The sequence below is a fragment of the Homarus americanus genome, unplaced genomic scaffold (assembly GCF_018991925.1).
Source record: "Homarus americanus isolate GMGI-L3 unplaced genomic scaffold, GMGI_Hamer_2.0 scaffold58957, whole genome shotgun sequence".
NCBI classification, from domain to species: Eukaryota; Metazoa; Arthropoda; class Malacostraca; order Decapoda; family Nephropidae; genus Homarus; species Homarus americanus.
The window spans coordinates 68,667-88,139 of NW_024740903.1; the positions used below are offsets into that span (position 1 = coordinate 68,667).

Consider the following 19,473-nt stretch of genomic DNA (forward strand, 5'->3'; position numbering starts at 1 on the left):
AACATATGCGTCACCAGCCTGGTCGTCTTCTCTCAACTCTACCCAACAACGTCAGCTAGAGAAGGTACAGAAAAGGGCCTACAGAATCATGCTCGGCGCAGACTACTCCGGCTACAACAATGCTCTCTCCACCCTGGAAATGCCATCCCTCAGTGACCTCAACCACCATGCACTAGCAGGGTTTGGCAGTGGACTACTGCACCATCCTCGTCATCGCCACCTACTGCCACCGGCAGTCCCCCGCCCACCTTGCGCAGTCCGCCACTACAACAAAATTCAGCCCATAAGAGCCCACACCGATAGATATAAGAATAGCACCATCCCATCTATTGTTAAAATAATAAACAACTCCTGATTTATGTACTGTACAGCCCTGTAAATGTATTGAACGTATATTATTATGTCTAAATCACATGTAAGTTTGTATATTTTCAGCCACCGGCTGCAACTCTATTAATAAACCGGTTGTTATTATTATTATTATTATTATTATTATTATTATTATTATTATTATTACACTGCTCTCTCTCTCTCTCTCTCTGCTCAAAGGTAACCTAAACTGGTGTGTCTGAACAAGTGATGTGATTCTGAGTGTGACTTAGGTGAGGTGAGGACTCCCCCACCACGATGGCCCTTCATCACTGCCTTTCCTTCCTTCATCACTGCCTTCCCTTCCTTCATCCCTGTCTTTCCTTCCTTCATCACTGCCTTTCCTTCCTTCATCACTGCCTTCCCTTCCTTCATCCCTGTCTTTCCTTCCTTCATCACTGCCTTTCCTTCCTTCATCACCACCTTCACCACCGCCCTCCTCACCATCACCACCCTCCCCACCACCACCACCTTCCCTCCCATCACCATCTTCCCTCCCATCACCATCACCATCCTCCCTCCCCTTCACCACCACCACCTTCACCACCACCATCCTCCACCACCACCTTCCCTCCCATCACCATCTTCCCTCCCCACACCACCACCACCCTCCCCACCACCACCACCTCCCCACCACCTTCCCTCCCCACCACCTTCACCACCACCCTCCCCACCACCACCACCTCCCCCCCACCACCACCATCTTCCCTCCCATCACCATCACCATCCTCCTCCCTTCACCACCACCACCTTCCCACCACCATCCTCCACCACCACCTTCCCTCCATCACCATCTTCCTCCCCCACACCACCACCACCCCACCACCCTCCCCCCTCCCCCCACCACCACCACCACCCTCCCCACCACCACCACCACCACCACCCTCCCCCACCACCACCACCACCCACCACCACCCCCCACCACCCCCCCACCACCACCACCACCACCACCCTCCCCACCATCACCATCTTCCCTCCCCACCACCACCACCCTCCCCCACCACCACCACCTTCACCACCAAACTCCCCATCACCATCTTCCCCTCCCCCACCACCACCACCTTCCCTCCCTTCACCACCACCACCTTCCGTCCCCCCACCACCACCTTCACCCACCACCACCATCACCATCTTCCCTCACCACTGTCCCCCACCACCACCTTCACCACCACCCTCCCCCACCACCACCACCACCACTTTTCTCTCCTTTAAGCATGACCCTCGCTAATGTTCCCTCCACCACGACCACTGCCTCTCTCTATTCAGCACTCCCTCCTCCTTCTCTCCCTCCCCCCTCTACTCTCCCGGGCTGGTGTAGGCCGGTCCAGCAGCTGTGTCACAGACTGGCACTACTAAAATATTACTCAGCGTGGCGGTGTACTGTCGCGGTGTGACAGTACCGCTCTACACCTTACCTGCCTAGACTCTCTCTCTCTCTCTCTCTCTCTCTCTCTCTCTCTCTCTCTCTCGTGTGTATGTGTGTTTATATAATAATAATAATAATAATAATAATAATAATAATAATAATAATAATAATAACAACAACAACAACAACAACAACAACATAATAACACTCCTCCCCAGCAGGTTACGTAACACTCAACAAAACTCTAAATTGAGATATCTCTCCCAAACACCTACTGTACGTCACAAAAGGTCATCCTCTCTACCAAGCAACAGTGTGAAGGTATAAGACCGTCACTACCTCCTCTGTTAATTGGGTACGATACCCCTGATAAGACACTTAAAACTAGGGCACCGTCTGGCCTCCTGTAGGCACTAGGTACTAGGGTAGTTATTGGGCCACACAGCCATGGATTGGGGCCAAAAATGGACACACGAACTTTAGTGGTAAGGGTACAGTAGGGTAGGGTAAGGGTACAGTAGGGTAGGGTAAGGGTACAGTAGGGTAGGGTAAGGGTATAGTAGGGTAAGGGTACAGTAGGGTAGGGTAAGGGTACAGTAGGGTAGGGTAAGGGTACAGTAGGGTAGGGTAAGGGTATGTAAGGGTAGGGTAAGGGTACAGTAGGGTAGGGTAAGGGTACAGTAGGGTAGGGTAAGGGTACAGTAAGGTAGGGTAAGGGTACAGTAAGGTAGGGTAAGGGTACAGTAGGGTAGGGTAGGGTACGTTACGGTACGGTAGGGTAGGGTAGGTTAAGAGCTACGTAAATTAGTTTAGAGGTAGGATATGGTGAGGTAGGTTAGAATGCTAAGTAAAGTTAGGTTGGTTTAGGTTTAGGATGAAGTTGGGTAGATTAGGTTAAGTTTGCTCAGGTTAAGGACGATTGTTTAGGAAATCACTTTAGATCAGACTACACGCCTGGGTCCAGTAGTGTGTGAGTTAGGACTTGTGTCACGGTCACCTGTAGTCATCGATGCGTCACCTTGCGATAGAGTGAAGACATTTGAAGCACGATGGTCAGAAGTGTTGGAGGCTGTATGATGTAGTAGAACACACTATGGTAGTAAAGTACACACTAAGCTAGCCAATGATGATGATGATGATGATGATGATGATGATGATGATGATGATGATGATGATGTGATAATTGGTGATAAACTATGCAGTATCATGATACACGTCACTAAAGATATATTTTGTTTTAGTATCATTGAAGAATATGACTCGGCTATGGGCGAGGTCATATGCACCACCCATGACGTCTCTTGTGTGGCATTATTAATAATTCTGTTTTGAAGACTGCCGCAGATAAAATTAACTTAATTGTTGTTACTGAAAAATTATTAATAATGGCGCAGGTACAAAACCCCGAGGAACCCGGAACTAGTGTCAGAAAAGCGAACGTTCAGAACTACACGCATTATGATCGGCACAAAAGGAAATTAAAGTGATGAACAAGGACAAACTACAAGTGGGCGATTTTGTAAGCAAGGATCGATGTCAAGAGCTACTGGGTGTGTTTCGACAGTGCAGTCTATTGATCCGTTGATTGAATGTGTGAGGCGTGACAGCACAGACCCCACCCTGACCATCACTAAGTTCACTGATACTCCCTCAAGGTGTTGCAGAAATAACAACTACCGTATTTCTATTTAAAACAATCTTTGCTATTTTTTTGTATACCCGCACTGTCAATGTACATTGTTTGTACAACTGGATTGTTTATGTACACCGTTTGTATACCTGTATTGTTTCTGTACACTGCTTGTCTTATTGTACTGTCTTTGTACATTGTTTGTATAGTAATAATGGCTGCTCCTCGTGTACGAGGATTGGCCGGCCCAAGGGCCACCTAGGAGTGAATTTGTTTAAGGTGTAAAAGCTGTGGCCAACACAACAACCACACCCTAAGTTAACGAGCTGCATGACCCAGTGTCACGTAGTCCGAGAAGACCGGACAAATCGCCAACTGCTGTGGCTAACCATTACCCCGGAACACGATCAACAAACCGATTAACATCCAGGTTCCCAATTCCTGCTGGGTAGACAGAGGCAAATGGCGCAAAGAAAATTCCCCATTGTTTCACTCTGCTCAGGAATCGAACCCATGACCAATCTTTTGCGAGGCGAGCATTCTGTCCATTACACCACAGGTTGCCACTTGTTTGTATACCTGCACTGTCTATGCTAAATCAATATGAATTTGTATGATGATTTTACCATATAATCCACTATTCATCTATACATGTTAGTTGTGTATAACGGTCATTCCCCAGTTAGTTGTGTGTTACAGTCATTCCACAGTTATTTGTATATGACAGTCATTCCCCAGTTAGTTAGTTATATATGACAGTCATTCCCCAGTTGTGTGTGGTAGGCATTCACCAGTCAGTTGAGTATGGCAGTCATTGCCCAGTTAGTTGTGCGTTACAGTCATTCCACAGTTAGTTGGATACGAGTCATTCCCCAGTTAGTTGTATGTGGTGGGTATTCACCAGTTAGCTGTATTTGGTGGGTATTCACCAGTCAGTTGAGTATGACAGTCATTTCCTAGTTTAGTTGTGTAGGTAGTCACAAGTTAGGTGTGTGTTACAGTCATTCCACAGTTAGATGTGTAGGGTAGGTAATCACCAGTCAGTTCTTCATGTGTCAGATGTATACGAGTCACTAACCAGTCAACTATATAAGCCAATCAATCATCAATCATTGCATAATAGTCAATCACCAATCATTGCATCATACAGCCACTCACCAATCACTGCATCATACAGCCACTCACCAGTCACAAAACATCACAGTCTGAAACACTTCCAGAACACAGGAGTGATATAAAGATCTTGTTAGGCTCCCTACATTGTTTGGCTGGCTCACCTTGTTAGACCACGCCCCTATCCGTATCCCCTCACATGAATCCTGTGTTCCGAAGTCATGGTCAGATCCAAAAATGAGGTGTGGGAAAGTGTTCTAATAATGATATTAATGATAATGATAAATGATGATAATGATAAATGATGATAATGATAAATGATGATAATGATAAATGATGATAATAATAATAATGACAAATCGATTGTAAATAATAATAATAATAATAACAGCAATAATAATAATAATAAAGGGCTACATGTTAAGTGAGAGGGTCACATGTTAAATGTTCCGTAAGAGGGCCACATGTTAAGGTGTTCCGTGAGAGGGCCACATGTTAAGGTGTTCAGTGAGAAGGTCACATGTTAAGGTGTTCCGTGAGAGGGTCACATGTTAAGGTTTTCCGTGAGAGGGTCACATGTTAAGGTGTTCCGTGAGAGGGACACATGTTAAGGTGTTCCGTGAGAGGGCCACATGTTAAGGTGTTCCGTGAGAGGGCCACATGTTAAGGTGTTCCGTGAGAGGGCCACATGTTAAGGTGTTCCGTGAGAGGGCCACATATGTTCACTACGGTAAACATTTATGTTCATTTTTATGTTTATGAACAGTAATTCAATACTTCAACTGTTCAGACTGTGTTCAGCGACTAAAGTACATGTTCACATCTGGAATAAAACACAAATGGCACATCTGTTCACAACTGCTGCGCTTCTTTGAGCATGTGTCATCAGTGTTCAGTTAATTATGATGTTATTTTGTCCACTTGCACAACAGCTCAGGTAATAAGGACAATATAAGAGGAATTTGGGGAGAGTGAGGGAAAGTGTAGGGGAGTGAGGGAAAGTGTGGGGGAGTGATGGAAAGTGTGGGGGAGTGAGGAAAAGTGTGGGAGTGATGGAAAGTGGGTGAGGAAAGTGTGTGAAGTGAGGAAAGAGGATGAAAGTGGGGGGAGGGAAAAGGGAAAGTGAGGAAAAGTGTGGGGAGTGATGGAAAGGTGGGGGGGAGGGGAAAGTGTGGGGGAATGAGGAGAAAGTGTGGGGAGTGATGGAAAGTGGGGAGTGAGAAAGTGTGGGGGAGTGAGGGGGAAAGTGTGGGGAGTGAGGGAAAGTGTGGGGAGGAGGGGAAGTGGGGGTGGGGGTGGGGTGAGTGAGGGAAAGTATGGGGGAGTGATGGAAAGTGTGGGGAGATGGAAGTGTGGGAGTGTGGAGGTGAGGAGAGGGAGAAAGTGTGGGGGAGGGGTGAGGGGGTGTGGGGAGTGAGGGGAAAGTATGGGGGAGTGATGGAAGGGAGGGAGGTGGAGGAGGAGGGAAGTGTGGGGGAGGAGGGAGGTGTGAGGGGGAGTAGGAAAAGTGGGGGAGTGAGGAGAAAGTGTGGGGAGTGATGGAAAGTGTGGGGGGAGGATGGAACGTGTGGGGAGTGTGTGGAGGAGTGAGGAAAAGTGTGGGGGAGTGAGGGAAAGTGTGGGGGAGTGAGGGAAAGTGTGGGGGAGGGGGAGGGAGAGAGTGAGGGAGTGTGGAGAAGAGGAGTGAGGGAGAGTCTGGGTGAGTAAGGGAGTGAGGGAGTGAAGGAGTGGGGGAGAGTCTGAGTGAGTGGGGGAGTGAGGGAGTGTGGAGGAGTGAAGGAGAGTGAGAGAGTGAGGAAGAAAGAGTGAGAGAGTGAGGGAAGGAGGGAGAGCGTCTCCCACTATCACCTGTCCCGGCCACACAACACAACAGACTGACTATAGCTCTCCTACCTGGACACTCCCCTCTCTCTCCCCACTCCCCCTCTCACTCCCTCACTCCTCTCTCCCTCACTCCTCTCTCCCTCACTCCTCTCTCTTCCCCTCACTCCTCTCTCTTCCCCTCACTCCCTCTATCCCCCCTCACTCCTCTCACTCCCCTCTCACTCCCCTCTCTCCCTCTCATTCCCATCCCTCCCTCTCACTGATGGTAATTGTGGTGATAGTGGTTGTGTGGTGATAGTGAGGAGCGATGGAGTTATTGAAGGAAAATTAAAAGAAAGAAAGGAGAAAGAGGAGGTGGAGGAGGAAGAGGAAGTGAAGGAGGTGGAGGAGGGAGAGGAGGGAGAGGAGGGAGAGGAGGGAGAGGAGGTAGAGGAGGTTGAGGAGGTGAAGGAGGTGGAGGAGGAAGAGGAGGTTGAGGAGGTGAAGGAGAGTGAGAGAGTGAGGAAGAAAGAGTGAGAGAGTGAGGGAGAAAAGGAGGTGGGGGAGGAAGAGGAAGTGAAGGAGGTGGAGGAGGGAGAGGAGGTTGAGGTGAAGGGGAGGTGGAGGAGGGAGAGGAGGTTGAGGAGGTGAAGCAGGTGGAGGAGGGAGAGGAGGGAGAGGAGGAGGAGGAGGAGGAGGGAGAAGGTTGAGAGGAGGGGAAGAGGAGGGGAGGAGGAAGAGGAGGTTGAGGAGGAGGAGAGGAGGTTGAGGAGGTGGAGGAGGGGAGAGGAGGGAGAGGAGGTGGAGGAGGAGAGGAGGTTGAGGAGGTGAAGGAGGTGGAGGAGGGAGAGGAGGGAGAGGAGGGAGAGGAGGTGGAGGAGGGAGAGGAGGTTGAGGAGGTGAAGGAAGTGGAGGAGGAAGAAAAGGAGGTGGAGGAGGAAGAAAAGGAGGTGGAAAAGGAGGAGGAGGAGGAGGAGGAGGAGGAGGAGGAGGATGAAGAGAAGGTGTAGCAGGAAAAAGAGGAGGAAGAGTCACTATACACCAACAGTCTCAGTACTTTCACGACGTGTAAATATTTCCATGACGTTTAAATACCTCAATGACGTAAATATTTCCATGACGTTTAAATACCTCAATGACGTGTAAACACCTCCATGTGTAAATATTTCCATGACGTGTAAATACCTCCATTACGTGTAAATACCTCCACGTACTTTCATTTCATTCTTTCCAATAAGTGAGAATTATTTGGAAATTTTAAGCCAAACACCGAAAACATTTTGTAAATTTGTAAGAAAAACAATTCAATTAAAAATACAGAAAATAAAACTCGATATATTTTTATAGAAAACTTTAAACAAAATCCAAGATTATTTTTGTAAATATTGACTGAAGGGGGAGAGATAGCATAGAGGCTTTTCTCATAGTCCATAAAAGTCTGTTACCAACCCCAGGTATTTAGGGGGGGGGGTCCTCATGTTGGGGGGTCCTCATGTTGGGGGTCTCATGCTTAGGGGGTTGGTTGCTCATGACGGGGTACTGCTAGTGTTAGAGCTTATTGATCTGTGGTGGGGTGTCGGCTCCAGCTGGTAACACTGGTGGTGGTGGTGGTATTGGCCTTGGTATTCTTGTTGTTGTTATTGGTAGTAGTGGTGGTGGTAACGGTAGTGGTAATGGTGGTGGTGGCGTTATTGATGAATTGTTATTGATGATGGAGGAATGTAGTGTTGTTGTTGTTGTTGTTGCTAATGTTGTTATTGTTGTTAATGTTGTTAATGTTGTTATTGTTGTTAATGTTGTTAATGTTGTTATTGTTGTTATTGTTGTTATTGTTGTTAATGTTGTTAATGTTGTTAATGTTGTTATTGTTGTTAATGTTGTTATTGTTGTTAATGTTGTTAATGTTGTTATTGTTGTTAATGTTGTTAATGTTGTTATTGTTGTTAATGTTGTTATTGTTGTTAATGTTGTTAATGTTGTTATTGTTGTTATTGTTGTTATTGTTGTTAATGTTGTTATTGTTGTTATTGTTGTTATTGTTGTTAATGTTGTTATTGTTGTTAATGTTGTTGTTGGTAGTGGTGGTAGAGATACTGGTGAAGGTAGTGTAGTACAGTATACGATGGTGACACACACACACACACAACCCCATCTCTGAGGATAGTGAAGGTGATGGTGATAAGCAGACGAGATAGTGAGGAGCATATCACGTTAACAGCAGCTATCAATATTATCTTGTTGTTGGAGATAACGATGGAGAAAGATGGTGGAGATGGTGATGGTGGTAATGAAGGTGATGATAATGAATTAGTGACAGTGTTAATGTAGATGGTGAAGTTAATGGCGAGAGTGATGAGTGAGATGGTGATGGTGTCATTGAAGACGGTGATGATGATAGTGAAGAAGTCTGAGTACAGTGTGTGTGTGTGTGTGTGTGTGTGTGTGTGTGTGTGTGTGTGTGTCACTATGATGCCGTATCATGAAGTATAGTGGATGGTGCCTCGTGTATGATGTTGATGGTAGTGGTAGACTGTGTGATAGTTCTTGTTGTTATGATAGTAGTAGTTTAAAGTGGTGGTAGATAAGTATAGATGGTGGTAGGTGAGGTGGTTGATAGATGGTGGTAGGTGGGGTGGTAGATAGATGGTGGTAAGATGAGGTGCGGTGGTAGGTAGATGGTGGTAGGTGGGGTGGTAGGTAGATGGTGGTAGGTGGGGTGGTAGGTAGATGGTGGTAGGTGATAGAGTGGTAAGTAGATGTGGTGGTAGTAGGCACAGTAGTAGACATGTCACAAATACTGTAGCCACAATAATTATTATTATTATTATTTATTGTTGTGGACCTTATTTCTATTACTTCAGACGCGCTATGGGAAGGCCACCATGGAAAAAGTCCGCTACTAAAATGTTCATCCGCTATTGAGAGGCATCTCCTCCGCTACAGGGGTCATTTATCCACTAAGCTAAACAACTCACTACAGCCTACACGACTTGGGAGAAGAGAAGAGTGTGGGTTACATCAGGTAACTTAACAATGTATCTCTTCTATTTATTGGATAAAATTAATTAAGAAAATATAATCACCGCCTAACTAGAGAACATAATGAGCTATAAATATTATTCTTGCTTTTTTATTAAAATATTTTGTTATTGGGGGTTTAATAATTATTATTGGACTATGACATTAGACCATAATAACACTGTACCATGATATAGATATATAATAAGACCCTGATATAAGACCATAACAACACTGTATGGACCATGATATAAGGTCATAAGTCATAACAAAACCATGATATAACCCTATAACAAGACCCTGACGTAAGACCATAACAAGACCGTTTTCTGTCTCCGCTACTGCCTCTCACGCGAGGTTCCACCACTACACTAAACAATATTATCAGGTGAGCTGGTAGTTCCTCCTGTGTGTCACCCATCACCACGTCACTATAAGGAAGCGATACACACATACATCTCTCTTTCTCCCACACACACACACACACACACTTCCTTGTTGTGAGCACTGAGAGTCACACCACCGTGGGTCAGTGTATCCGTAAACGACACACACACACACACGTTCCGATGCGCACACTAAAAAAATTCCCGAAACATAGACGGAGTGCGCTTGCCGACCCACGCCACTGCACACGTCGGCCCACACTGATAAAAACACCGACGTGTAGCCAACATATAACTCCTCTTGTCTTCACGATACACCCCATGGGCCTCTCTACCAGACCCTCACCACCACCTTACTTCACTGATAAGATAAGACAGCCGGGGAGGGTTAGGATGAAGGCGTGAGGGGGTCAGGGGGGAGCTACAGTCCACATCACCGTACGGGCCAAGTCCTCGTGGCTAGTGAGTGTGAGTCTCGCCCTCGTCGCCAGGTATCGTGTTCGTGCAAACTTACGACGCCCCATCATGGTACTGTGGTGGTGACGATTCTTGCATCTGTTGCGTAACTACTCGCTAACAATTGAAGATTCTCAGATCGGTTACACAACCACGACCTGAATCATGAAGGTTACCTGTCTCTCCCCACCCCCACACACACACGAGAGAGAGAGAGAGAGAGAGAGAGAGAGAGAGAGACCTCCCACAACACAAAACGAGATAGATGACAACAAAAACAGGTGGTCCAACAAATGTTCCCATACACTAAACTACACAGCACGGTCTTCCTTCACACTGAGTTATTGTCATCAACTGGTGTTTGGAAAAGTCTCTTCCGTATAAATAAGCAGAACTCTCTCTCTCTCTCTCTCTCTCTCCCGCGAGTGTGTGTGTGTGTGTGTGTGTTTTTAGCCTGGTTCAATCATGTACTTTGATGTAGCCATTTAGCTGACCTCACGTTGCTAACCTTTCTTTGTTATGTTAGTTCAGAGGTGTCGAGCTAGGTTAGGTTAGGTTAGGGTAGAGAAACGCCCATTCTACAAACAAAACAGTAAATCCCCACGAGATAAGGGGACTCAGGAACCTTCGTGTCTGGCCTTGCGCAGTCCGACCAAAAGCAAACGGAAAATAAATCGTAACCTAACCTAACGTAACCTAACCAAACAAATCTTCCCAACCTAAACTGACCTAACTGTTTATTCCGAGGGATAATCTCATCACGCCTCAAGCTCTCAATGATGTTTTGATTAAACTGCACCTCGCCAGAGCCTTGTGAGAGAGGTACAGAACGTGTGTTCACCACCTTAGGCAGGAAGTTGTATACGAGTATTAATCTTCAGGGACGGAAACCAACAATGATTACCCGAGGGGGATTTTTCATAAACACTACAAGTATCACGTAGTAGATGGAAGGTTAAGATATTAAGTTAGGTTAGGTTAGGTTTCGTTAGGTTAGGTTAATTTGGTTTGGTTATGTAAACTGGTAGAAGACTGTAAATGTAAAAAAATTCCATAACTTTGAGGGAGAGACACTAATACGTTTTTTGACATTAATAGATAATTTCAGGAGAAAAGTTACAGGATTGAAAAATATGCGAGTTAAATGACCGGTGATTCCTATTAGTACAGGTACCAACCGCTGCGAGGCGCCACCTGAAGCGTCGCTTCAGCTGACGGAAGTGAAGGCCACACAGGCACACACCCTCCATGCCTGTGTTCAGAAGTCGAAGTAATAAAAGAAGAAAAAACTCATATGTCGATAGAAAATAATTTTAATGGATATTTTATATCTTATAACTCATATATAAGGTAAACTTAACCATTTAACTTCACGTGTTAGTCAAGTGTACCCAAGACCAAACTCCACCTACCACATTCACCCAAACTCACCGATGGTGCAGTAATACAGAAAACTTGTGTAATCATCCAGGCACACACACACACGCGTTTACAGGCTATCTTAGGAGAATAATCTAATCTGGTCTATATAGAGACACAACAAAGCGGCATTCAATCTTTAACATATGAGTGACGGGCAGTAATGGTGTCCCCTCCCAACTGCTAGTCAAGAAAAATGTCACGCATACATAACATTATGACTCGTCATCATCTTCGCATTTTTTGGTCGTATTTTCCTTCACGCTACAAAACACAAGCACACACGCACGCACGCGCACACACGCGCACACACACACACACATGATTACAGGAAAGACATCTACTGCTCCCGTCACCCATCCACACACAGTGGACCTCAACACCGTCTACAAAACACCTCCACACTTTACGGGACACACCATCACCTCCCTCCCTCCCTCCACAACCTCCTATGATTGTCACGTGGCTCATCACACCCTCACAACATAAACCCCTCATAACCTCTTTGAAATATTTACATACAGGTCCCAGAGATATACACCATCCACGGGAATATGTAGAACACTGAACCCGAGTGACCATGAGTAACGCAGGAGGCCGCCATGAAGTGTGGAGGCTATCATGTGGTGTAGGAGGCCGTCATGAGGTGCAGGAGGCCGTCATGAGGTGCAGGAGGCCGTCATGAGGTGCAGGAGGCCGTCATGAGGTGCAGGAGGCCGTCATGAGGTGCAGGAGGCCGTCATGAGGTGCAGGAGGAGGCCGTCATGAGGTGCAGGGAGGCCGTCATGAGGTGCAGGAGGCCGTCATGAGGTGCAGGAGACCGTCAGGTGAGGTGCAGGAGACCGTCATGAGGTGCAGGAGACCGTCATGAGGTGCAGGAGGCCGTCATGAGGTGCAGGAGGCCGTGCAGGAGGCAGGTGAAGGAGGAGGTCAGGAAGGTGCAGGAGGCCGTCATGAGGTGCAGGAGGCGTCATGAGGTGCAGGAGGCCGTCATGAGGTGCAGGAGGCCGTCATGAGGTGCAGGAGGCCGTCATGAGGTGCAGGAGGCCGTCATGAGGTGCAGGAGGCCGTCATGAGGTGCAGGAGAGGCCGTTATTAGTGAGAGCAACATGACACAATAAGCCGTGAGTGGTGCAGGCGGGTATTATGAGGTGTGAGGATCATGACACAATCATTAACTCCGCCAGGTGAGGTAGAGAGAACGTCTGTGTGTTGGCCTGCGTGCAATTAGCACCTGGAAGTCTATCACAGAAGACTCGCTGCAGAGATTGTGGTGCAAGTCCCTTCTTATGTAGCTTCAACACGCACACCAAGACCAAACAGAGAGAGAGAGAGAGAGAGAGAGAGAGAGAGAGAGAGAGAGAGAGAGAGAGAGAGAGAGAGAGAGTATAGTGACAGCTGTAAGAAATAATAACAACAGTACTGCACACAAGCCTTAGTGAAACGCCCCACAAATAAATTAAGTCATTATCTCCACTTCACGTAAATAATTTTGTTTATCAAGTATGAATGATTGTAGTTTTCACATTACAAAACACAATATACTGCTTAATTATCTGCAATGGCTACCTCAATTATATGATGTCCATTTCCGGTTTCTGATATTTTAGGTGCCACAACATTACGAAACAGCTATTGGCAGTTATTTCCAGTTCGCGTTAATAAACATCACATGTAAGGCATTTCCCTATTAACAATAGCACGTATATACCTCGCCAGAATGTCACAATCTTACTTCACCTTTATTTCTTAAGCAACACTCAACTCAACTAACCTAATTTAACTCTTTCCTATTCTATTCTAACCTAACCTAATCTAACACACACACCTAATGTTTATCTAAGCCATATATAGACAATCAAATCTTGCTACATTATAACAAGCAGCAGCAGTACATGTGACAAAGGTTTCTATTGATAAGAGTCGATTCGTGTGTCAACGCTGGTGATGTGTCAAGTATTCTGTCAACGCCTCTTCCCGTGCTTACGCTGGGGAATTGTTTCAGGTTCGTCAACTTTCCTTCCTGTTTCAACGCTGGGGTGATTAATACAACTTGTGTATCTTTGTGTGTCAACGCCGATTTGTTTTCGATTCATCAACGTATATATATTAGTCTACCGCTTCTATTTTTCTCTCTTCTACCCTTCCCTTCGAGTTCTTCCTCCACTACCCTTCCCTCGGCTCCTCTTCCATTCCCTCACCACCTCTTTTCTTCCCTTCCCATCCCATCCCTCACCCCCTCTTACTTACCAAGGACAGACAGTTTAGCGGCGTCAAGAGATGATAAAGTGATAACAGTATCAGTCGTCCACACCTCCCTCCCTCCCTCCTTCATAACAAGCCCAACTCCCTCCATTCTTCACAATCCATCTCCCTCCCTCTCTTCCTCCATTCTTAACAGCCTGTCTCCCTTCCTCCCTCCCTCCTTCACAACTCGCCTCCCTCCCTTCTTGACAACATTCCCTTCTTCGCAACCTCCCTCCCTCCTTCACAACCTCCCTCCCTCCCTTCATTCTTCACATACTCCCTCACTCCCTCCTAAACAATACGCCTCCCTCCCGACAGTGATAACCAGCTCATTTACTGCTGTGATAAGTAGGTGATAACATTTGTTTCAAGGGACAGGGAGAGAGGGAAGGAGGGGGAGAAGGGGAGAGGGGTGGATAGGGGGAGGGGGTAGAGGGCTGGGGAGGGGGTAAAAGTATGGAGAGGGGGGTAAAGGGGTGAAGAGAGGAAGGCTGCAGAAGGATGGAGAGGGGAAGAGTGAAAAGAGAGAATGATAAGGTAAAGGAAGAAGAGAAGAAAAAGATAAATTGTACAAAAGGTGAAAACACACACCCACTAAAACACCTTGAACACAGGAGGAGGCAGAACACAAACTATGGCCGCCACATTATACATACAAAGATCATTACCATATACCTCCCCACCCCAGCTGCCGTACTGGCCCACATACATCCCTTGGGTTAATAGTGCTGCCGGCGGACATATATGCCACTATAACGCCAGTAAGACCAAGTTAATCCATTAACTCTGCAGCTATTTCTCGTGAGCAGCCATGTACGGTCTGGCTATGTTGGTGGCGCTGCTGGGCTGACGGGAGAATTGAACTAAATATGTGCATTTAGAGTAAAATTTCTTGTTTATTAAACATTTGCAATTCTCCGATGTAGATGGAGTTATTCATAAAAATAAAACATATCTTGAAAAGGGTAAAAAGTATTAGCCAGTGTCTACAAGAGAATTAAAAGCAACAAAAAGTTAATACAAGGTGAACTGGTTGAGTTAGAGCCACAAGTTTCCGTTTTCTTTAATGTTCCTTGGCGCGTTACTTTTCTTTCTCCAGCTCGGACATAAATCGACTTTCATTAAGCTGTGCTGTGCTTCCCGGCCTCTGAACCACTGTATACTGTTAGGCAGCTTGAAATGGTTTTAATTTACTATATTTTTAAAAGATGTTTAAGGAGTTCGATCCAACTTGACGTTTAACTGAGAGATAATCGAACAAGGTTATTTTTACTGGATAAATATGTCAGCAATGGCAGCTAGGAGGGAGAGTCACTCAAACTAACAAGTGAACCGCACGCCGTCACTTGACAGTGTGGATCGACACATCTAATATCGATTTACTCGATAACCACATCGTCACGCTTATTCCCATTCGTTTATTGAAACGAATCATCGGAATTTTAAACAAACTTGAACAAGAATAACTTTGATGGAAAAAGGCTGACGGCCGTCGGGTGGGTGGTGGTCCAGTGAACGTGTAGAGTACAATACTGTATTTTCTTTACACAAGGAGACATTAGCTGGCACTGCACCTGAATGCCATCACTTCCCAAACTGGAAACCTCGGTACAGTTTCCCACCTAGAAGGATTGCGGATGGGAGCAGGAGACAAGCGCTGTATCCTCACCCCTCTTACTTCTCTCTTAAAAGTACAATCCGGTTAAGTTACAAGCCAGTCCACCCGACAGTTTTAAGAGAGACGGGGGAAGAAAATGTTAAGTTAACTAGGCGTCGACAGACGGCGGGGGAGACTACGGCAGCAGCTGAGCATCAAGTGAACTAACCTTAACAAGTGAGTTAAAGGCGGACAATGTAATGACTGTCTGAAGGTGTACAAGAGTGTTGGAGCCTTGTACTGCTACACGGGGAAACACGGCGAGATACAGGGAGACACGGCGAGATACAGGGAGACGGCGGGATACAGGGAGACACGGCAAGATACAGGGACACACGACAAGATACAGGGAGACACGACGAGATACAGGGAGACACGGCGAGATACAGGGGGAAATAGAGATAGAGAGAGACACAGCGACATACTGAAACAAGGAGAGATACAGAGAGACACAGCGAGATACAGGGAGACACGGCGAGATACAGGGAGACGGCGGGATACAGGGAGACACGGCAAGATACAGGGACACACGACAAGATACAGGGAGACACGGCAAGATACAGGGAGACACGGCGAGATACAGGGAGACACGGCAAGATACAGGGAGACACGGCGAGATACAGGGGGAAACAGCGAGATACAGGGAGACACAGCGACATACTGAAATAAAGAGAGATACAGGGAGACAAGGCAAGATACACGGAGACACGACAAGATACAGGGTGATGCGAGAAGGCATAGATAATCAAGAAGACACGCAGAGAGATAGAGAGAACCACAGAGACACAGAGACACAGGAAGACACGCAGAGAGACAGAGAGAACCACAGAGACACAGGAAGACACGATGATGGAGATAAGGATAAACTCTCTTAACATGCAACACGATAACAATTTATCTGTGTTGATGACAGGAAGCAACAGGCGGCCTCACTATCATACCCTGAGGACCCGTGAATGATGAAGGTGAGGACCCGTGAATAATGAAGGTGAGGACCCGTGAATAATGAAGGTGAGGACCCGTGAATGATGAAGGTGAGGACCCGTGAATGATGAAGGTGAGGACCCGTGAATGATGAATGTGTGGACCCGTGAATGATGAATGTGAGGACCCGTGAATGATGAAGGTGGAGGACCCGTGAATGATGAAGGTGAGACCGTGGAATGATGACTGTGTTGACTCGTGAATGATGACTGTTGACTCGTGAATGATGGAATGTAAGGACCCGTGAATGATGAAGGTGAGGACCCGTGAATGATGAAGGCGAGGACCCGTGAATGATGAATGTGGACCCGTGAATGATGAAGGTGAGGACCCGTGAATGATGAATGTGTGGACCCGTGAATGATGAATGTGTGGACCCGTGAATGATGAATGTGTGGACCTGTGAATAATGAATGCGAGGACCCGTGAATGATGAATGTGTTGACCCGTGAATGATGAATGTGAGGACCCGTGAATGATGAATGTGGACCCGTGAATGATGAATGTGAAGAACCGTGAATGATGAATGTGTGGATCCGTGAATTTAATAATGCAATTAGACCGCTGTAGTTTAACTTCCCAATGAACTAATATGCACCCGAATCTAATGGCCTATCCGTATAGAATTAATGCCCTAACCTAACCATAAGCTAGGATCCCATGTGTACGTCGTGCGCAATGCGTGATGTGTAGTGTCGTACGTGCGTATTCAGCGCTCCCAAGGGTGGTCAGCACGCAAGTATCAAGCCAGGGATGACGAAGGGTTTTCCCAACTACACCCACAAGTTCATATATAGCGTCGGTTTCTATATTGTTCCTATGCCAAATTGTACTCATCATCACTGTGCCACGTAATGTCATATACGAACAAATTTAGAAAAACAGGGGGACATTTTTCCACTGAAAACAAAACAGAAATACGATCTGCATGACTTGAACATTTCATGAACATGTTTTCTGAAAATGCTATTTGTAGTTGTGTAAGTTATTTATTGACATGGAGTTCAACATATCAATAGACAATATAGTTTTAACTTATCAGCTCTTTGGAATAAAAACAAGTTTGAAGAACAGTCACAGAAGAACATGACAAAATTATACATATTCCTGTAACACTTCGAGACCGAACTTAGTGCATGATGGGAGTGCAACAAGTGACTACAGTTGAGAGCTGGACAACCATGTGAACAGAATCTTCGGGCACCAATCATCACATTTGACGGACACATGGGAGCAGTGAATACGCAACACGCTTCACACATTGCGCATTATGCATATACATACACATGGGATCCTAGCTTAAATTAGGTTATTATATCTCTCACATCCACGTCTGACCACCCGGTTGAGGTTTGTATGGTGGACAGAGATCGCTACACTAGTGAAGGTGTGTTGGTTTTAGTACACACAATACACAAAACACTCCACTGATGCGGATCATTAGCCAGAACGCACGTACACCTGTCTCACTGAAGCTAAGATGGCGATAAAAATTGTACCTGAGACTATATGTTGTTTTTATTTAATAGAAAAACTTATCAAAGGGAATTTATGAGAATTTGGTGACGAGTGGTCATTTTGTTTTAAGTTGTTGAGTTAAGAAAGTTTAGGTTAGGTTAGGTTAATGATGACGCACTTTTAGTTATATTTCCAAAGGTCATAACTTACCTCACCCACGCGGTGTGTCACTTCTCTTATCGTGACTTGGGAACTAATTATAGTGATAATAATAATGATAAGGACAGCAATAATTATCATTATCACATTGCTGCTACTACTACCACTACTATTACTATCATACTATACCGTACTACTGCAACTAACATTACTACTATTTCTACCACCACCACCACGTTTTTTTTTTTAAATAGCCTACTACAACTACTACTACCAATAATAATAATGGTTGCCCCTCGTGTAACGAGGATGGACGACCCAAGGGGCCACCTAGGAGTGAATTTGTTTAAGGTGTAGAAGTTGTGGCCAACACAACAACCACACCCTAAGTTAACAAGTTGCATGACCCAGTGTCAAGGAATAGTCCGAGAAGACCGGACAACTCGCCAACTGTACTGGCGAGTACACGATGCGCAAATCGATTAATATCCAGGTCCCCAATTGCTGCTGGGTAGACCGAGGCAAATGGCTGACCATTACACCACAGGTCGCCACAATAATAATGAAAATACTAACACTAATAATAATAATAACAATACCAATAATGATGATGATGATGATGATGATGATGATGATGATGATGATAATAATAGGTATTAAACTATATTGTGTAATGCAATAATAATCATGAAAAACGAAGTTATTTAAAGCAAAAACGGCAGAACGTTGTCCCACTGATAACAGAATACAGTACAGTACAATACATAGATAACACTGTCACTACGTAGCTCAATGATGTACAGTACACGCTACTTGTGTACAGTATAACGTCAGGGAGCAACAGGTGTTATGGACTGTTTTTGGGTCACAAGTACCGACCTTCTAGTGACGGGTGTTTATGTTTACTGATGGCGTCATTATAATAAAGAGATAAGACTGTGTAAGGCTGTTCACCCACAACACTACACTAACCAACCTTTCATCATCAACGTGAGCTTGACACTTTTCCTCGCTGGAGTAGTCCTTGAGGGACACGTGGAGGAAAACATCATCATCGTAGGCACCTTCAATTCCCTCATCGTCTACCGCCATCTCCACGTCTTCCGATAGACCTTCTTCCTCCGGGCCTTCTACAGCTAGTGGTAAGTCCCTGTGAGCGAAGGACTCGTCCCCGGGAGTCGAGCGTTTACTTGTCTCGAGGCCAAGGGACAGGTCTGTGGGTGAAGCCTGGGAAGAGGTGCTCAGCCTCGTCAGGTTATGGACGGGCACTGGGCTACTTTTAGATCTACTTAATCTTTTTCTATCTTTAAGTTTCTCACTATCTGTGAGTGTGAATGATCTGCTCACTTTCCTTGCCCATTTTCTTTTCTTCCCTTCTTGTGGGTCTGTTGTTTCCATGTTGTCTAAA

The 19,473-nt window shown here is 45.8% G+C and overlaps 1 protein-coding gene across 2 annotated transcripts in view; it reads right to left on the reverse strand.

Annotated features, from left to right (window-relative positions):
- Nucleotides 1-19,473, reverse strand: part of LOC121875556 (cyclic GMP-binding protein C-like) — a 176,546-nt gene that overhangs the window by 45,876 nt on the left and 111,197 nt on the right. The window lies entirely within an intron of this gene.